Genomic DNA, 18,372 nt, shown 5'->3' with positions numbered 1-18,372 from the left:
AGAAAATTGCCCGCAACAAACAGCCTTTAAATGCTCAAGGTGAACACAAACAGCACCCTTTGAAACAGTTGCATCAGGTCTTCTAGAAGTATCACAAGACGCACATACTAGCCAACATGTGGTTATAAAATAAAGCCCAGATTTTATTACCGTTCCAATGGTGCTTTAGCTGGAATAGTTTCCCTAATTTGTTTCAAAAGCAAATTTCTACATCATCATTTCAGGAAGTTTTTATAGCCAAGGCATATAATCATGGTACAGCTTGCTAAGAACATGATTCAATCAGCTTAAAGGCTTAAGCAGCCAGTATATCTTGACAACACAGGCCTAGTGACAGCCTGCCTCTCCTTCTCTAAAGCTACTCCCACAACTACAGAACGTGAGCTCACTCAGCTGAGTCTTCCGAATCTCCTATAGAGCTGGAGTCTAAAACTACGGATGACAGGGAGCATCCCAAGGGTGGGAAAAACCTGGCAGGAGCTCAACACAAAGAACCAGAGTGAAGGACGCCTTTAAATAGATGGAAACAGATGTAGAGGCAGGGGAATCAAAACCCACTGCATGACAGTCAGAAAACACAAGTCCTAGTATCCACCTGCCTGAACTTTGGGAAGAAGAGATAAACAATACAGTATCAATTTTGTGTTTTGGAAAGGTTTTCACCTCGCGTGTCTTATCTAAACATCATAATATAAAATCTGATGAAGAAACTGAGGCTGGACATTTCCAAGGCTTCCCAAAGTTATCTCCCAAGACATGGACACCAACCCAACTACATTCACACTTTTTCCTCAACAGGATTCATCTTACCCTCTGCTGGGCAGCCGACTCTCTCCACTAAGGACATGCATACTCTTCTGTGCACCTGGGGCTCACAACGTCCCTGCAGTCCACGCCCCAGGTTAGGAATCATGACAGCAGGCAGCCTCTACAGATCCCTCCAGCACACACATGCCACGGTATTATTAATAGGAGAGCTCGGCATCTGAAATCCACCTCACCCTCCATGTCCTACAGAGCTGCTAACATCTCCCCCCTTCACCCCAGCCTTGGAGCATGTGGGTTCAAGACCCACTGTACACAAAGGTTCACCTCTTACCATTCTATTTGCACCAGGAAAAGAGTGGCTCAGGGTCACTTTCTGTGTGACTCACAAGAGCATCATTTTCTAAGGACACACACACACACACACACACACACACACACACACACAGCTTCAGTGATTCTGCAAACAGATACTTACATTAGCATTTTATTTTCCTTGTGTCATTTATAAACCCCCAAAATGGGTGAGTTGGATGTTTCTCTCCTTCTAAAGGTCCTCAAGCTTTCATCCAGTTGAGTAACAGCGGTTTGATGGACTACTTCACCAGGAATGCAGCTCTCCAACAAACCCACATAAATAGCACCCTTGCCCTGGCAGCAGCAAATGAGGAAGTCCTGACATCTCGCCTTAAAGCAGCAGGCCGAGCTGGCAAGACACTGCCAGTCCTTGCTCCACCTCCTCCTCTGCACAATAGACTATTTACAGAGCCCTGAAAGCACCCTCTTTGTCCGGCACTAGCTGGGCAGAGCTGGGCCTCGGGAGCAACAAGAGAGCAACGGCCAGGCCGTGTGCTGTTCTTTCAACAGGCCTCTCCAAACCCACTGGATTCTTGCTCCTTAACCCTGGTTGGCAAAGTACCTAAAGCTAGATTTGCTTAAAGCATCCCCTCTGGAACTAAATGAGCAGTCGGGCTCTCCATAGAGAGAGGAGCTACAGAAGCTCCACAATGGCGCCAAAGTCCACAGGCCCAACCTCATTCCACATGGGAATTCCTGGCCACGGTCACTGCCCTTGGACCATCTCCTCATCCTGAGTATGAGCAACAGAAGAACCACCTGGGTCACTGCGGGACCCCGGGCACATGGAACAAGTAGTTCCATGGGAATTTATCCCCATCCGCTGCCTTAGGGCTTTCCCTCCCGAGGAAGCAAAGAACACCTTAAACCTGCTGAACTCTCTAAAGTGACTCCGTGGCTCCCCAGGTCAATTTCCAAAAAGATTTTAAAAGGAGAAAGGGAACAGATGCTCTGTGTTTTGAAAGCTGATTTAATGAAATAGCTGAGGCAAGTTGAATAATTCTATACTCAACTGTTCTCTGTTCAGCTCCTTAAAGTTGTCCAAGAGTGGGACACATAGCTTTCCCAGGCAAGTATAGGGCTAGACTGATTTTATTTAACCCATAAGATTAGGGCCAGGCCTCACCCATTCACATTGGCCACAGGCCACCACTACCACATATGCCCCCAAATAAAGAAATTCCAAATATAACGTGCCAAACTGGAACAGATATATTTTGGGGGGATTAGATGAAATGGTCAAATGCCTACTTATAACAGTCTCTCTATTACACATATTTTTAAGTCATCCAACAATATACATTACTTTATAAATATCTGTTGTTTTCCTATTCACATTTCATGAATATCTTATTCAAAGTCTTTGAACATGCTTCTTCCATTAGGGTCTCTGGAAACCCCAAAGCCATTTTTTGAGGATTAAAGTTTTCTATAGCATATCTTCACAGTTTTCTCTTCCATTTAAGCTGGTTACATGGAATCATTTCCTGAAGTTCTATCTTCAGCTACCACTGCAAAAACTCTCCTAAGTTACAGGAATACAATTTGTATTATGTTAGGACAGTTAAAAAAAAAAATTTTGTCCTACGGGTCCATATTCATATAACTAGACCACACACGTCACTGCTTTTTACAAAAATATCCAACACTTGCCTTTGTAAAGCCCAGCTCCCAGAAGTAATTACCTAGCCAGCGTTCAATTTCTTTGCCTTAGACTTCTATAAGAACCCAAAACTTGGATTGCTGTAGTCCATGGGGTTGCAAAGAGTTGGACACCACTGAGGGATTGAACTGACTAACTGAAGACTTGGATTGGCAAGGCTGGCTTCAAGATTGGGTGTCCCCCTCCACAACAAACATTGTTCAAAACAGCATCCAAGAGAGCACTCCAGAATGGGAAAGCCTTAGTAAGACTCTAAAAGAGGACTGAAAGAGAGTTTGGGGAAACCTCGCCTTCTTTTGGGCAGGGATCTGATTTAATATCCACATGGGGGTATAGACTGCAAAATCTTGCAATCCCATCCACAAAGCTTGAAGTAAACTCTATAACAACAGTATAGATACCAAACAGAGAATAATGAGGTGGCTTAAGTAAGAGCAAAAAAAAAAAAAAGGTAGACTTGATCACAGGTTCTGGGGGAGCTGCGTGCGGAGGCAAGAGGTGAGTGTGGTCTAATCAGAAACATGACGATGAGAGGTGTCTCCCTACCTCACCTCTAGGATTTTGGGGAAGTTAATCTGGAACGAATGACAGGGGTGAGTCACACAGGAGAAGGGAAGGTACACCTTCGGGGAAATCAGCATGAGGTTACGACGTCTGTGAGGTCACTGTTAGCTAAGCACGCGCCATGTGTCAGGCCAGTGCTAAGCAGTTACCCGTGAGAGCATGCTTAAGGCTCCTAATAGTCCTCACTGCACAGAGTCATTGCCATCAATGCAAAGCTCAGAAGACGGTGCAGGGACGTTCAAGTCCCCGCCCAGCTCCACACAAGAACAGGACTAGCGCCCGGGCCAAGGGCAAGGCCACTGCACCTGGAGAGGCAAGTGTACACGGCAAGATTCAAAGCCAGACGAAGGTGGGACACAACACAGAGGACAATAAACGGCCAGGACACACGGGGCCTTAAAAAGCTGGGGTGTGACTCCCAGTGTGACGGGACACACGGGGCCTTAAAAAGCTGGGGTGTGACTCCCAGTGTGAAGGGACACATGGGGCTTGCGCACAGTAGAATACTCTTCAGCCTTCACAAAAGGAGGAGATTCTGAAACATGTTAAGACCTAAGCGAACCCTGAAAAGGTTATGTCAAGTAAAAGAAGTCAGACACAGAAGGACAAATGATGTATGATCCTGCTTATACAAGGGACTGAAAATAGGCAAATTCAGAGAGACAGAAATAGAGGCTACCCTCGCGTGGGGTGGGTGGGAGTTAACTGCTCCACAGGTACAGTGTCTGTTACAGACAATGAGAAATTCTGGAACTAGAACGTGGTAATGGTTACACAACACTGGGAATGTACTTAATGCCGCCGAATTGCATACTTACTGCTGCTGCTGCTGCCGCCACGTCGCTTCAGTCGTGTCTGACTCTGTGCGACCCCATAGACGGCAGCCCACCAGACTCCGCCGTCCCTGGGATTCTCCAGGCAAGAACACTGGAGTGGGTTGCCATTTCCTTCTCCAATGCATGAAAGTGAAAAGTGAAAGTGAAGTCATTCAGTCATGTCCGACCCTTAGAGACCCCATGGACTGCAGCCTACCAGGCTCCTTCATCCATGGGATTTTCCAGGCAAGAGGACTGGAGTGGGTGCCATTGCCCTCTCCGTTGCATACTTGACAGGGGTTTAAAATGGTATATGTTATATTTTATCCGAAAATTTAAAAAATCTTAATCACTTACAAAAATACTGACAGGATTTAGTAACCCAAGTGGATATAAATGGGAAAAAAGGGAGGGGGGAGGGGGAAGGAATTGGAAGGCTGAGTTTTTGAGCCTGGAGCATGATGGTAGAACCATGAAGTGGAGAGGCGGCTGTGGGGGTCTGCAGGCCCCCCACGGACGGTCCGTCCTTTCTGCATGCTCCTCTGGGCTCCCCTGCTGATTGCCAGCCTCAGAGTCAACACAGAGGCACGGGTCACAGTGCTCATCACTTCTATTCCTCCTCTGAGCTCCTCCCCTCCCGGCACCTCAAAACGCAAGGTTCAAAACCCCTCCAAAGGTCCCCTTCACCTACAGCTCTGCTCCCTGGTCCTGCTGTAAGATGCCCAGTTCCTACCCAAATAGGCCAGAGGCTGCTTCCCTGAGAAAATTCTTACAGGACCCACTCACTCAGAAGCAGGGAGTCCTTCCTCTGAACTCCTGGCCTGCTTTAGTTCCAGCCCTCGCGCAGTCCTGGGCACCTGGTTTGTGCTTCTGGTGGGTGTACGCTCTCCTTGGGGGGAGATGCTCCCCTCCTGGGGGGCAGCGCCCCGGCCCACCTGTTTTGAGCTGCCCTCGCATGGTGCCCTGTCTAGGACAGGTGCTTCCTACACACTTTCTGAGTCTCGAATGACTCTGTGATTCTGCCTGGTTCTCTGCTGCAAGCCCCAGAAGATGTTTCATATACACAGAGCTGTGATTCTCCAAAGAGAAAGGGGGTATTCAGGGTATTTTCAAACTTCAGCCTCCTCTCTCAGCACCCGCGCTGCTTGTGTGAGTGAGGGCCCTGGGAGGAAACAGCACTTTCCAGAGGACGTGGAGGCAGAGACAGACAAGAGGGCAAGCCACCCCTGACACGTGGCCTTAATGCATTCTCCTTCCCCACTCAAACTTATGCATGATGTCACCCCATGGATATCTAAGGCAACCATCTTCACTTCTCCTTCGCAGAAATTTAGACATCCATTCACACAATAGTGTGATTGTGCTATTATTGTTCAGTTGCTCAGTCATGTCCGACTTTTGGCAACCCCATGGACTATAGCACACCAGGTTTCCCTGTCCTCCACCATCTCCTAGAGTTTGCTCAAACTCATGTCCGTTGAGTCAGTGATGCCATCCAACCATCTCGTCCTCGGTTGTCCTTTTCTCCTCCAGCCTTCAATCTTTCCCAGCATCAGGGTCTTTTCCAGTGAGTTGGCTCTTCAAATCAGGTGGCCAAAGTATTGGAGCTTCAGCATCGGTCCTTCCAATGAATATTCAGGGTTGATTTCCTTTAGGATTAACTGGTTTGATCTCCTTGCAGTCCAAGGAACTCTCAAGAGTCTTCTCCAACAACACAGTTCAAAAGCATCAGTTCTTCAGCATTCAGCCTTCTTTATGGTTCAACTCTCACATCCATACATGGCTACTGGAAAAACCATAGTTATGACTAGATGGACCTTGGTCAGCAAAGTAATGTCTTTGCTTTTTAATATGCTGTCTAGGTTTGTCATAGCTTTTCTTCCAAGGAGCAAGCATCTTCTAATTTCATGGCTGCAGTCACCATCTGCAGTGATTCTGGAGCCCAGTAAAATGAAATCTGTCACTGTTTCCATTGTTTCCCCATCTGTTTGCCATGAAGTGATGGGACTGGATGCCAGGATCTTCATTTTTTGAATGCTGAGTTTTAAGCTAGATTTTTCACTCTCCTCTTTCACCTTCATCAAGAGGCCCTTTAGTTCCTCTTCACTTTCTGCCATAAGAGTGGCGTCATCTGTGTATCTGAGGTTATTGATATTTCTCCTAGCAATCTTGATTCAAGCTTGCGCTTCATCTAGCTCAGCATTTTGCATGATGTACTCTGCATAGAAGTTAAATAAGCTGGGTGACAATATACAGCCTTGACGTACTTCTTTCCCTACTAGGAACCAGTCTGTTGTTCCACGTCTGGTTCTAACTGTAGCTTCTTGACCTGCATACAGGTTTTTCAGGAGGTAGGAAAGGTGGTCTAGTATTTCCATCTCTTGAAGAATTTTCCATAGTTTGTTGTGATCCACACTGCCAAAGACTTTGGCGTAGTCAATGAAGCAGATGTTTTTGTGGAATTCTCTTGCTTTGTATGTTAGTGTAAAACAAATCGAGGCGGCCCACGGGGAAGGCAAGAGCACAAAGGCCTCTCTTAAGTAGAACAGCCAATGCCAGAGGAAAGTCTGAGTCCAGAGCCTGACCCCAGGGCTGGCCACCAACTTCTGAAAGTGTGTTTTCCCTGACAGAAAAGCAAATCTTCCAAACCGGAGAAGCCACCCAGGGACTGGCATGAGGAGCCCTCAGAAACGCCCAGAGTGGCCATCTGGGCCACAAGGAGCGCTCCCAGCAGGACCTGCCTGCTCAGCATTCCCCAGAGAGAAAAAAGCACCAGGCCCACGGCTCTCCTCCATCCTCTCTTCAACACCGAGACAGAGACCTGTCAGGCACACCCTCGGGAAAGTGGTAATTACAGTCAGGCCCTGCCCGGGGAAGACATCCAGGTCACCCCAGAGCCTCCGGGTAGGAGCCAGGCTGGCATGGATCTAAGAGGAAACGTTTCCATTCAAAACAAAAAGTCCTCAGAGAAGCAAGATGCTTCCCCTGGTCTTTAAACAACGATGCACGACCATCAGGCAGTATCTGGATACGGGTCACGTCGGGGCACAGGGGCGTTTCCTGATACGAGTCAGAGAAGGGAGCAGCCCTGGACAGTGCAGCTCTGCGGCCAGTCGGCTCTGCTTCAGCGGCCAGAGACCGGGAGGCTGTCTGTTAGGCTGACCCAAGGCTTCTGCGAGAACCACGGCAGAAGAGGCTCCCGCGGGCCAAGCTCCCTGCTCGTGAGCGGGTCTGACAGGCATGTGGTTTCAGCTGATCTGCGCACGGGGAGGGCACTCATCATGTCTGCGGCCCCACACGTCACAGACCGTGATGCCGTGGTCTGGGGCGGTCAGGCAACACAAGGAGAGCCTGCTATGATCACAGCTGGAGAAGAAGGAAAATTCCTCCGGCCATTGAAACGACCCAGAAGAAAAGCCTCTCCACTTCCCTGGCCAGCAAGAAGCCACCAAGTAAACCCTGAAGCAGGAGGCTCCCAAGAGAAGGGGAGAACAATCGAACAGGAAACAGGACCACAGTCCTCTCACAACAGCCAGGGCTGGACCCAGCTGGCAGGGGCCCTCCTCTGAAGGCCTCGGGACCGTGAGGAGGAGGTCCATTTGCTTGAGGCACTGCACACAGAGAAGGCACCAAAGTCCTGGGGTCCCCTCAGACACTCATCCAAGGCTAGTACATAACTTCCGGTAGCAGCTACGCGAGGAGGAAGAAGAGAATCAGGAAAGACAGCTAGACCCACATGCACAGAGCTCTCTGTCCAGGGACTGGCTGTGCCCCGTGAGCTGCAAAACCCTGAGCCGATGCCCCCTGCTGCCAGAGTGGGCTGGGGCGACAGGCACGGGGGGAGGCGTGCAGTGAGAAAGAGGGAACAAGGGAAGATTCACCCCTTCTGTCACCAACATACCACAGTGCATCTCTAAGACGATGCTAAAAGAGGCCCAAGCTGGCCACACAGTCCTGGCATTCAGTTACCAAATATTAGGATCCCACCCACCCAGAAACTCTGGTTGACAGCGGGATGCATATAAAGAAAATATATAAAGGAAACAACTCGCTGTTAAAAAGTATCAATTCTATGTTTTATAGTTTTATTATTCTTTGTACTGTGGTTTTTTTTTTTTTTAATTTCTCAAGATAAAGAAGGTATAACTAGGTCAGGTCAGTTCCTTTCTTCCTTTATTTATGCATTTCTCACCTGCTCTAGAAAGGGTCCCAGGTGGTAAACTGTCCTTCCCACAGAGTGACAGATGGGGTGAAAGCCCCTCCCAGAAAAGACATGTCTAAGCTCCCACTATCTGTCCTAACCTTTAAGAGTTAACGCATCTGCAAGAGTGAACCAAATTATCCAGGGCCCTGGCTCCAGGAGCCAGACAGGCAAGAAAGCACTGTGTATGGGCTGGAGCGCCGAGTGAGGTCAGTCCAGAGAGCCAGGAGCCAGACAGGAACAGGTAAAGGCAGGCAGGGCGAGCAAACTCCGAGGCCCTGCCTGTGCTGGGAGTCACCGGGGTGGCGTGTGGTTTGACGCTGGGGACATACACCAGAGGCCCGGACACTCCTCTCCCAGGACAGCACCCCAGGCAGGCCGCAGGCTGGGCATCGGCTAGCTCAAGAGCCACAGAGGAAGCAGCCCAGTCCTTGCTGCCCCCAGAGGTCACGGAGATCAAATAGCAGTGACCTGGAGAAGAAGGCTAAGGGGACACATGGTTGGGTAGAGTTACTTACACCTCTCAAAATAGAGCAGGGTTTCAGAGGGATGGATAAATGCAAAAAACGGCTAACAGAGCAGGGGTGAGTGGAAAACTGAATAAAAGTCAGATTTTGACCCAGAGACAGAGCGAGGCCAGCTACTCTCAAGCTTGAAAGAAATCCACTTTGGAGGGTTTCGAGATTTAAGCCCTGGCGATGCCCTCTGTGGTGCTGGAGTGGGAAAGACAAGAGAAAAGGTTAAGCAGGATCTGGCTCATTGTGGGTGGAGAGATGAGGGAGGCCTTGGCAGCTAGGGTTACACCCAGAGTTCAGGTAACTATAAGAAAAGGTAATTAACCCTGGGGAAGCTAAAGACAAAACAGATCCAACCAGTTGCAGAGAGTTATAGAATAATGCCCCAGTGTTTAAAAGAAGGAAGGGGTGGGGTGGGGGGGGAAGAGATTGTCCAATCTGGCCTCCTTGGAACAAGCAATGCTAGTTTTGGGTCTCTATTTCCCCCTTATGCTTTGTTTACATTTTTATTATGAAAACTTCCAAATCTATTCAAAAGTATATAGGGTAGTACAAGAAGCCACCACGTACCCATAATAATCCCAGCTTTGGTTCCAATAACGATCAGTTCCTGTCAGTGTTGTTTCATTCTATATCTGTTTCTTAAAAAACAAAAGCAAATCCCTAACATCCTATCATTCAGGTGACACTTCTGAGCCCCATGTTAGCTCTATGATCCTACAGCTTGGGGGACTTGGTTCTAAGAGGACTAAGACTGGCACATACACGGCCACCTGCCACTGACCAAAGGTTTAAACAAAGAAAGCCAACACAAATACTGACTTGAAGTGGCCAATCCAGCATATTTAATTGACATGCAAAAAAAAGTACATATATATACACACTGAGAATATTTAGGGAGCTAGAGGAGAAGGAAATGGAAACCCACTCCAGTATTCTTGCCTAGAGAATCCTATAGACAGAGGAGCCTGGTGGGCTGCTGTCCATAGGGTCACACAGAGTCAGACATGACTGAAGCGACTTAGCATGCATGCATGCAATGGAGAAGGAAATGGTAACCCACTCCAGTATTCTTGCCTGGAGAATCCCAGGAACAGAGGAGCCTGGTGGGCTGCCGTCTATAGGGTCACAGAGTCGGACACGACTGAAGCGACTTAGCAGCAGCTGGAGTGGGAAAGAACCTGCCTGCCAATGCAGGAGATGTAAGAGATGTCTCCATCCCTGGGTCAGGAAGATCCCCTGGAGAAGGGCCTGGAAACCCACTCCTGTATTCTTGCCTGGAGAATCCCAATGGACAGGGGAGCCCAGTGGGCTACAGTCCATGGGGTCGCACAGAGTCAGACACTACTGAAGCAACTTAGCACAGATGCAGGGGGCACAGGAGTGAACAAAATGAAATCCTTGTCCTAAGGACACTTCCTTCTACCCTGTCAAGTCTTGGATCCAAGGGCAAAACATCTTCCAGACTTAACCTGGCTCTCCTAAAGTCAGAGACCAATTTGACATGAATCACAACCTAGTGTCACAAAGCACTGTCTAGTCTCCCTTCACTAACAAATTCTCTCATTTTAAAAATGGCACTTGGAAGGATCTTGCCACCCTGCTGGCAGAGAAGGAGTTACTTTTCTGGCTTTTGAAACTTTTGATAATGCATCAAAAATCATACATAAATATACCCCTAACATGTAGATGCACTTATTTATAAACTATATACAAATATCTTCTGGATGTTATGAAACAAAATTATGAATTTGAAAAGAAAGCTAAAAAATAAACATCTACGTAAGCTGTAACACATCCACCTGCACCCTAATAGATGGTCTACCCCACAACAGAAGGTGGGCAGTGCTCCCGATCTTGGAGACCAGTGTTCCTCCTCTGTGTCACCTGCCTGCCGAGAGTCTCGGTCAGTTCCCGATTATGGGTGGCAATAAATGCAACTGCTCACTGGAGCACCTGCAGAAAGAAGCCCGCCGCACCCAGGATGTGGGCTAATGGTGCCCACCCAGGCTGCCCATGGACTTGCCATTCAGGAAGGAGACAAAAATACCCTGTGAGGCCCCGTGATGGAAAGAAGAACGTCGGGGAGGGCAGGACAGTGAGGGTCACGGGCACCCAGGTCAGTGCGGAGGCCAAGCGTTCCAGGCAAGGCCCCCGGCAGGCCAAGGGGCTGGCTCATCAGAGGTGGGCTGTCCCAGACCCCACAGCTGGAGTCCCTACGTGCCCTCCCAAGAGGCCCTGGAGTCTGAGGCATTGGTCTCTGACTCACGTCAGGAGGGAATACTCAGCCTAGCGCCGCCTCTGGCATCGAGGCTGCTCAAGCTGCCTGGCGAACCCTCTGATCGCGGGTCCCTCCCCCGTGAGGTGGTTGGCTGGACTGCCTGACAGCAAGGTCCTTGCTCTGTCTGGGGCACCTCCAAGGCTTGTCTGAGGCATAACGTGGCTAACTGTCCTAGAGGAGGAATAAACAGCTATCTGATGATTTCACCAGCCACACACAAATAAGGCAGGATTTTTGGTAGGAATACCAGGTAAACAAAGGCTACAGTACAGTTACGTAACGTTGTCTAAAACTTGACATTGATCGCCTTCCTGTGAAGCCCATAGCCACCTGTTGCTCAAATATAACAAACTACCCTCAGAGAGACCTCAGACGCCCTCTGGCTTGCCGAGTTCAACCCCGGGAAAGCACAGGCTTTGGTCTGGGGATTTTCAATGGCTTGATGTCAGCTGCAAGATCTGAGCCTTGCAGGGATTATAATATACAAACCTTGAACAACAAAAGGTACATTCTTATCAGTGACAGCATCTATGGGATAATGGTCCATCTGAATGTCTCCTGGCCTCAGTCAGGCATCAGATGATATTAAGTACTTACAAGCAGTCAGGTCCTGTGTTAAATGCTGCTGAAGACACAGAAATGACAGTGACCAGGTCTGCCAAATGCAGAGCTGAGTATGTGGCTGGGGGCCTATCTGGGGGGACTGAGCTAAGCACATATGAAGAGGCAAAGGAAGAGGGGGCGGGGCTGTGCCACTCAGAAACTGAAGAACCAGTGCACCTAGGCACCAAACAACTGGAACAGAAGTAGGCCAACCATCAGAACTGGATTCAGGAGAGCCTTCCCTGGCCAGGCATTAACCCTTCGGTGTCTGAATGAGGGGTGGGTGCTCAGGGTAGCAGCTCTTTTCTAACCAGAATGCGAGTGTCTCAACATTTTAAGCACCAGCTCTTGTCGGCTGAGGGTTCCAGTGAGTGATGTGGAGTCTGAGGACGGTGAGGGTCACTCCAGGAAAAGGGCCTCTGGAAAGCAGGGCCATGAGCAATGAGGTCAGGACCAGGATGTCACTGCATCCGGGGGGGCAGGGGGGCATGCCAGGGAGGCTCACCCAGGACACAGGAGGGTGGGTCAGGTGGCAGACAGAGCTCACGTACAGCCACAGGTGCAGAGGCCTTGGTTCAACCCTGCGCCACCAGAGCCTCTTTCCAAAAGTCCCAGCATGTGGCCGTTTGGCAGACTCACGGGAAACAGCAGGTCCGAACTGGACTCCAGAAGCCCCCAAGAGCCAAGCTACCTGAAAACTTGGGACCTTCCAGAGGGACCCTGAAAGGCTTCTGGGCAGAGGAGGGATCTGATCAGAACTCTGTGTTAGGAAGCGTCACCATCATTTTTTTTTTTTTTTAACTAAGCACCCTTGTTTTATAAACTAGAGGTGACAGACTGTGGATGAGGGTGGCAACCTGGACAAGGAAAGGAGGGAATGCACAAGTACTGGGCAGTATGGTACAGATAACAGAAAGCGCCGCCTGGCCGGGTCTCAGGGCACAAGTCAAGGATGACACCAAGGTCCGGCCATTCCTCCAATCGGCACAGGGCCCAGGAACAAACTCCACTGTTCGTCATGGCCTGAGGGCAACACAGCTTACGTAACCTTGGTAAGTCACTCTGCCCCTGGGTACCAGGTGCTATGTCAGGTGATGAGTGAGTTAGGCTCCTTCAGGGACCCAGGGAGCCAGGGGGTGCTGGAGTGTCTCTGAGGCCAGGAAGCAACTGTATCTCCAGTTTATGTGACCTGGGACTCCCACCCTGCCCTCTTTCAACCACGGCAGCCCTGTTTTTATTTATTTCATATACTGGGGTCCTGCCTAAAATTGTCTTGGGGAAAGGAGGCCATAACTGATAGACAATATCTCTGTGCCTTCAAACTCCGCAAAATATTTAAAGGTTTCCAGCACAATCTAGAACAGGACCAACTTCTAGGGCAGGCAAAGCCTTTTGCTCTCTAATTCTCTAAAAAAGTCACAGCTGTGTAGCAGGTGATCTTATCACTGGCCGAACGGAACGGAATCAAAATCTGTCGCTGTTTCAGCCTGCTGATGGTGAAGACAATGCGTGAACAGGACAGGGGACAGCCAAGGAGCAAGGCCAGGGAAGAACCAGCTCTGTCCTCAGTCTTGCCACCAGCTGATAACCTGGAACTTTCCAGGGCGCCCCCCACTAGACTAAGATCCCTTCAAGTTCAAGAAGAAGAGCCAAGTCAGTAGGCACTCTGGCCCTGAAACCAGACTGCCGAGGTTCAAACCCTGGTGTGGGAGACTTAATCTCTGTGTCTGTTCCTTTCCACCTTTCATCAGATATGGATATATGTAGGACTACTTTATAGGGTAGCTGGGACGATGAACTGGGTTAACAGCTCTGAAACGCCAAGAGCAGAGCCTGGTGCTGTTGGCTGTATGACCCTTCATCCTGTTTGCTCAGCTAACACTGCCCTGCTTCATAGTTGACAGCTGAGCCTGGTGGGAAGGGAGCTCCTGTAGCAACTTTCTATTTACTCTGGTTAACAAAAGAATAAATAGTACTCAAGGCATTTTTGCCTTATGTATATGGACATTTTCCTCACAACAAACCTATGGGGAAAGTGCCAATTTCTATAGCAGCCAAGAAAGTGTGCCAATGGACAGATAATACATTTATTGGAAGTCCCTCCCAAATGAGGAAATGGTCTAAAAGGCAGCCCACGGTTCCCCCTGTGATGCCCTAACTTCTTTCCACTTATCTTTCCAAAGCATGAATCCTTATTTCAACAGTTTTTGACTGAAACACATGAACCCATGGTTCATTAAAACCACGTAGTAATAAAAAATAATTTCCAAATCATGGTCAATTTCAACAGTTTTAAAGCAGTGAAAGTGAAAGTGTTAGTTGCTCAGTCATGACCAACTGTTTGCAACACCATGGACTGTAGCCCACCAGGCTCCTCTGTCCATGGGATTTCCCAGGCCAGAATACTGGAGTGGGTAGCCTTTCCCTTCTCCAGGGGATCTCCCCAACCCAGGGATCAAACCCAGGTCTCTTGCATTAGCAGGCAGATTCTTCACCATCTGAGCCACCAGGGAAGCCCCTTTAAAGCAGAATATTCCCTAACTTAAAAAAAAAAAAAAGACATACTGAAATATATAAGATATTTAGTGAACTGTTCTAAATGTCCAATAATAGGGGAAATATAAATTATTTATAGCATATTGCATAAACTATATAAGACAGTTATCTTCAAAACTCATTTTTTTCAAGAGTATGTAACAACATGAAGAAAGTGTCCACAATATAACTTAGGTCATTAAAGTCAAATGATTGAAAATATTATCTTCAACGCAAAAGCAAAAGCAGCCTGCAGGATCTAGTTCCTCAACCAGGGATTGAACCCAGGCCACAGCAGTGAAAGCCAGAATCCTAAACCAACTAAACCACCAGGGAACTCCTAGATTTATTTTATATAGTTTTAAATTTTCCACAACAAGTATAGATTTCTATTATAATATTAAATGGATATGCTATATAAATTATACACCACATAATTACATACTGTATTTATATAAACACACAATTTTACTTATATAGGTTTTCTGAGGCAAATGGTTTTTGAGTTATAAGATATTAGACAGCTTTCAAATTTTTATTTACATCTCGACAACTATATGGAGCCACCAGTCCTGAAATCTTAGATACTGGGGACAGAACTGGCCTCCAACTGAATGTATTCTTTGGCAGGAGGAAGCACATGGGAGCAAAGTCCTCACCTCCAGCTAAGTTTTTGTCCGAAGAATGTGCCATCCGTCTAAGCGAGCTAAATTTCTGGGAAGGATTCTTCCTATTTCACCCTCCCCTCTTGATTCTATAAAAGTGACCACTAATAACTGTGTCCTCTCCAACACAGTGAAAGTGAAAAGTGAAAGTCACTCCGTTGTATCCAAATCTTTGTGACCCAGGCCAGAATACTGGCGTGGGTAGCTTTTCCCTTCTCCAGCCTATCTTCTCCACCCAGGAATCAAACTGGGGTCTCCTGCATTGCAGGTGCATTCTTTACCAACTGAGCTATCAGGGAAGCCCACAGTGAAGAACTTCTAAATGTTAGCGTGTGAAAAAGCAGACAGATGAAGATGATGCAGATTACGTGACCAGTTTCTCCTGTCACGTGGTACAAATTATGTATCACCTCAAGCTTCACAAACTAGGAATTCTTGAAAGGGTTCGCATTCAGCATTTTAGGAGACGAATGGGAGAGGAAAGGACGTCGAGCTGGGGACACAGCACTGGTGAGCCTGCCTCCACTTTCCAGTTCATCAAATCCAGCTATGAATTTGTTTAAAAGCTCCCCAAAGCTCCCGTTAGGACTAGAATATTGAAACTCACACTCAACCACTGGCAGCTTCAGATTAGCTCTGTTCACTGAGACTTGATCTCCAGAAATGAGTGTCAAAGCAAAATGACTCTAATGTGTTTGTCTGAACACCAAATTGGACAATTTACCTTCAACAAAAACGGGCACCTCTGATCTCCCTCCTTACTGGCCGTGGCCTGTCAAAGAGCAGAGCTTGAAGCAGATTTCGGGTACCTACAGCTCTGAGCTGCCTTAAGGGATATTCCTTTGTATTTTCGAACACAGGAGCCTAAACCATTACATCATCCAAATAAATCTGTTCACGAAGCATGATTAATTCTGTCACCGTTGACAGAATTTGGTTATGAGAGTAAATGCAAAAGGACATAGGTGGCAAATTTGCACAATAAATTCATAAACTGACCTTAAAAAGTTATTCTATCCTTCCAAGGCTAGAAATGACTACTTATTCCTACAGTCTTGCTCTTTCCAGGAAAGGGAAACTTGAAGGGAGAAAGGAGACATCCCCAGCTGTAATGACAAAACAACATAATCTTTCCCCATCCCCTCCTCCAAACTTCCACAAGACAGCTACATCAAAACAAAGATGCAGCCTGCCCTGGACATCAAGCAGGACACTGTGGCATGCAGGCACATGGTCAGCTATACCCAAGCTCAACCAAAAGCTGTGACAGTTATGAGAACTTGACCTGTATGATATAAATAGAGACCTTTCTTTACCTGCATTTGTCACAAGTATCGCTCTCTTAAATGCCCCAAATTTAAAAGCCCAGAGATTCTTTTTAGTCAGGTTACCCACAATAATAAAAAATACTGCCGAACTATGCTTAACACAGACAGGAAGGAAATAGGTCAACATGCTAATAACTGTGAGAGAAGGGTGATTTAAAAAGTCTTTTCAATTTACAGCAAATGCTGAAAACAGGTCTATAACACAAGGTCTATGATGTGTCTATCTGAAGTGAGGGAGGGAGATATGAAGTGGGTTACTCTTCAGGGTTTGCTTTTTTCAGTCACAGAATTTTAGTTTCTGAAAGACTTTAGTCTAATGCACCTTCTCCCACATGAGGAGTCAAGTTTCAGCCTGAGAAGGGATTCCCCCAGTTGAATCAGAACAAGAATGAACATTACCCAGGACTTGGCTCCACACTGATGGGAAAGGAAGGTTACTTTAAAGGTCCCACCTTCTCAAGCCCATCCAACCAGACAGTCAACTCAAATCTTAAGTTTTAAGCCAATTCAACCTGCCATCTCAGTCTGAAAAAGCTGAATCAAGCTGGAGGTACCAACTAGCTTTTAGTTTGTAAGTGTTAAGCAAATAATTGTTTAGGAGATAATAATCACAGGTGAAGTTTTTCAGAATTATGAATTATTTGTCAGAATTATGAAATTAACCAATTTCTCTCATGCTAAGCAAAGGTAAAAAATAAACGGATATTAAAGTTGGGGCACTTTACATACACCTGCACCAACAAGAAGCTTAAATGTTTGAACTTTCAAAGGCAAGGGCACTATTATAACGGTATTAATTAAGTGCCATAACCTTGAAAGTGGGTAGGGTGGGGAAGGGGTTTGCAAATTCTAGCCTACACACTGATTAAGAGGAGCATCTGTCTCTGTGTTCTCATCCACGTGTTCATTCAAGTTACCTACCACCACGCTCCGTCTAGGCTGCAAGGCGATAGATATCATGATTTTTACTTCCTAATTTCAAAACATGCCAGGCTCTTTAAAGTGACTCCATCCCGGCCATGTACAGCAGCTGTGGCACTCCTCTGCAGGCACCGCGAGAATTTCCACATGTGGCCACCGGCTTCGGGTGCTGCCTTTGACCCTCCTGCGGGCGCGGTACGCAGGGACCACCCTTCACGCCGAGGCTCTGATGCTTCCACGCGCGATCCGAGCATGCCCCCAACCCGCCTCGGAGGGGCAAGAGGGAGGCCGCAACCCAGAGAGCATCGACACGGCCCCGCGGCGAACATCGCCCTGAATCTGCAGCTTCGGGTCCGGCTTCCCGCTGGGCGGTCCTCGCCGCCACACAAACAAGGACGCAGGTCCGCGGCGCGCGTCACCCACACCCCGCCGTGCACCAGCCCCGCGCCCGCGCCGCCAGGGGGAGAGGCGGGCGGGCATCGCCGCCTCTCTTGCACAGGAAGCGGCGGAGGATCGGGTGGCTTGGAGGCCTCCGCGGCGGAGGGAACTCGGGGAGCCGCCGGGCAGAGGCCGGAAAAGCAGAACGTCGCTGCGATCCGAGGGCGGATTCTCGCGTCTCCGCTGCGGCCGCCACCTCCAGGGCTCCGGGTGGCGGGGCAGCCTTAGACCCGAGCCCTAGCCGAGACCCGGGCGGCGCCGCAGCGGGTACGGATGCGGCTGCCCCCCGCCAGAAGGAGCACTCACCTCCTCCGCAGGCCCGGCCGTCCGCCGCCTGCTGTCACTGCAGCCCACTGCCTGCCCCGGCCCGGTCCCGATGCTATTTAAGGGCGCCGCCGCCGCTTCCGAGAGCTGGCTGCTCCCCAGCCGCTCGCTGCAGCCTAGGAGCCGGGCTGAGGCCAGAGCGCGGGCCCCGCCCGCCCCGCCTCGGGCCCCGCCCCCGGCCCCGCCCCGGCCCCACTCGGGCCCCGCCCCCACAGCGGCCCCGCCGCCGCGCGCGCGCCCTGCGGTCCGGGCGAGCGCGTGCCCGCCGGCTGGTAAAAGCTTGGGGCACCGCGGGGAACGAACGCACAACTCCAGGAGTCCGGAATGCCCTGGATTTCACAAGGAGTCCGAGGAAGGGCAAAGAGTAAATTGTGGTGGCTCAGAAGTCTGCAGTGCC

The 18,372-nt window shown here is 48.8% G+C and overlaps 1 protein-coding gene across 4 annotated transcripts in view; it reads right to left on the bottom strand.

Annotated features, from left to right (window-relative positions):
• The window catches only part of ACSL1 (acyl-CoA synthetase long chain family member 1), a 69,088-nt gene extending 51,024 nt beyond the window's left edge, over nt 1–18,064 (bottom strand). For 3 of the 4 annotated variants that reach the window (XM_020888996.2, XM_020888994.2, XM_070460072.1), the window contains exon 1: nt 17,958–18,064. The gene's annotated coding sequence lies outside the window, so the exon portion shown is untranslated. Of the gene's footprint in view, nt 1–1,243; nt 1,352–17,957 lie in introns of those variants that run through there. The other variant, XM_070460070.1, reaches the window with a different exon arrangement.
• Between the last annotated feature and the right edge of the window lie 308 nt (nt 18,065–18,372).

The sequence above is a fragment of the Odocoileus virginianus genome, chromosome 32 (assembly GCF_023699985.2).
Source record: "Odocoileus virginianus isolate 20LAN1187 ecotype Illinois chromosome 32, Ovbor_1.2, whole genome shotgun sequence".
NCBI classification, from domain to species: domain Eukaryota; kingdom Metazoa; phylum Chordata; class Mammalia; order Artiodactyla; family Cervidae; genus Odocoileus; species Odocoileus virginianus.
The sequence above is the reverse complement of the archived record's forward strand: the minus strand, read 5'-3'. Positions and strand labels throughout refer to the sequence as shown.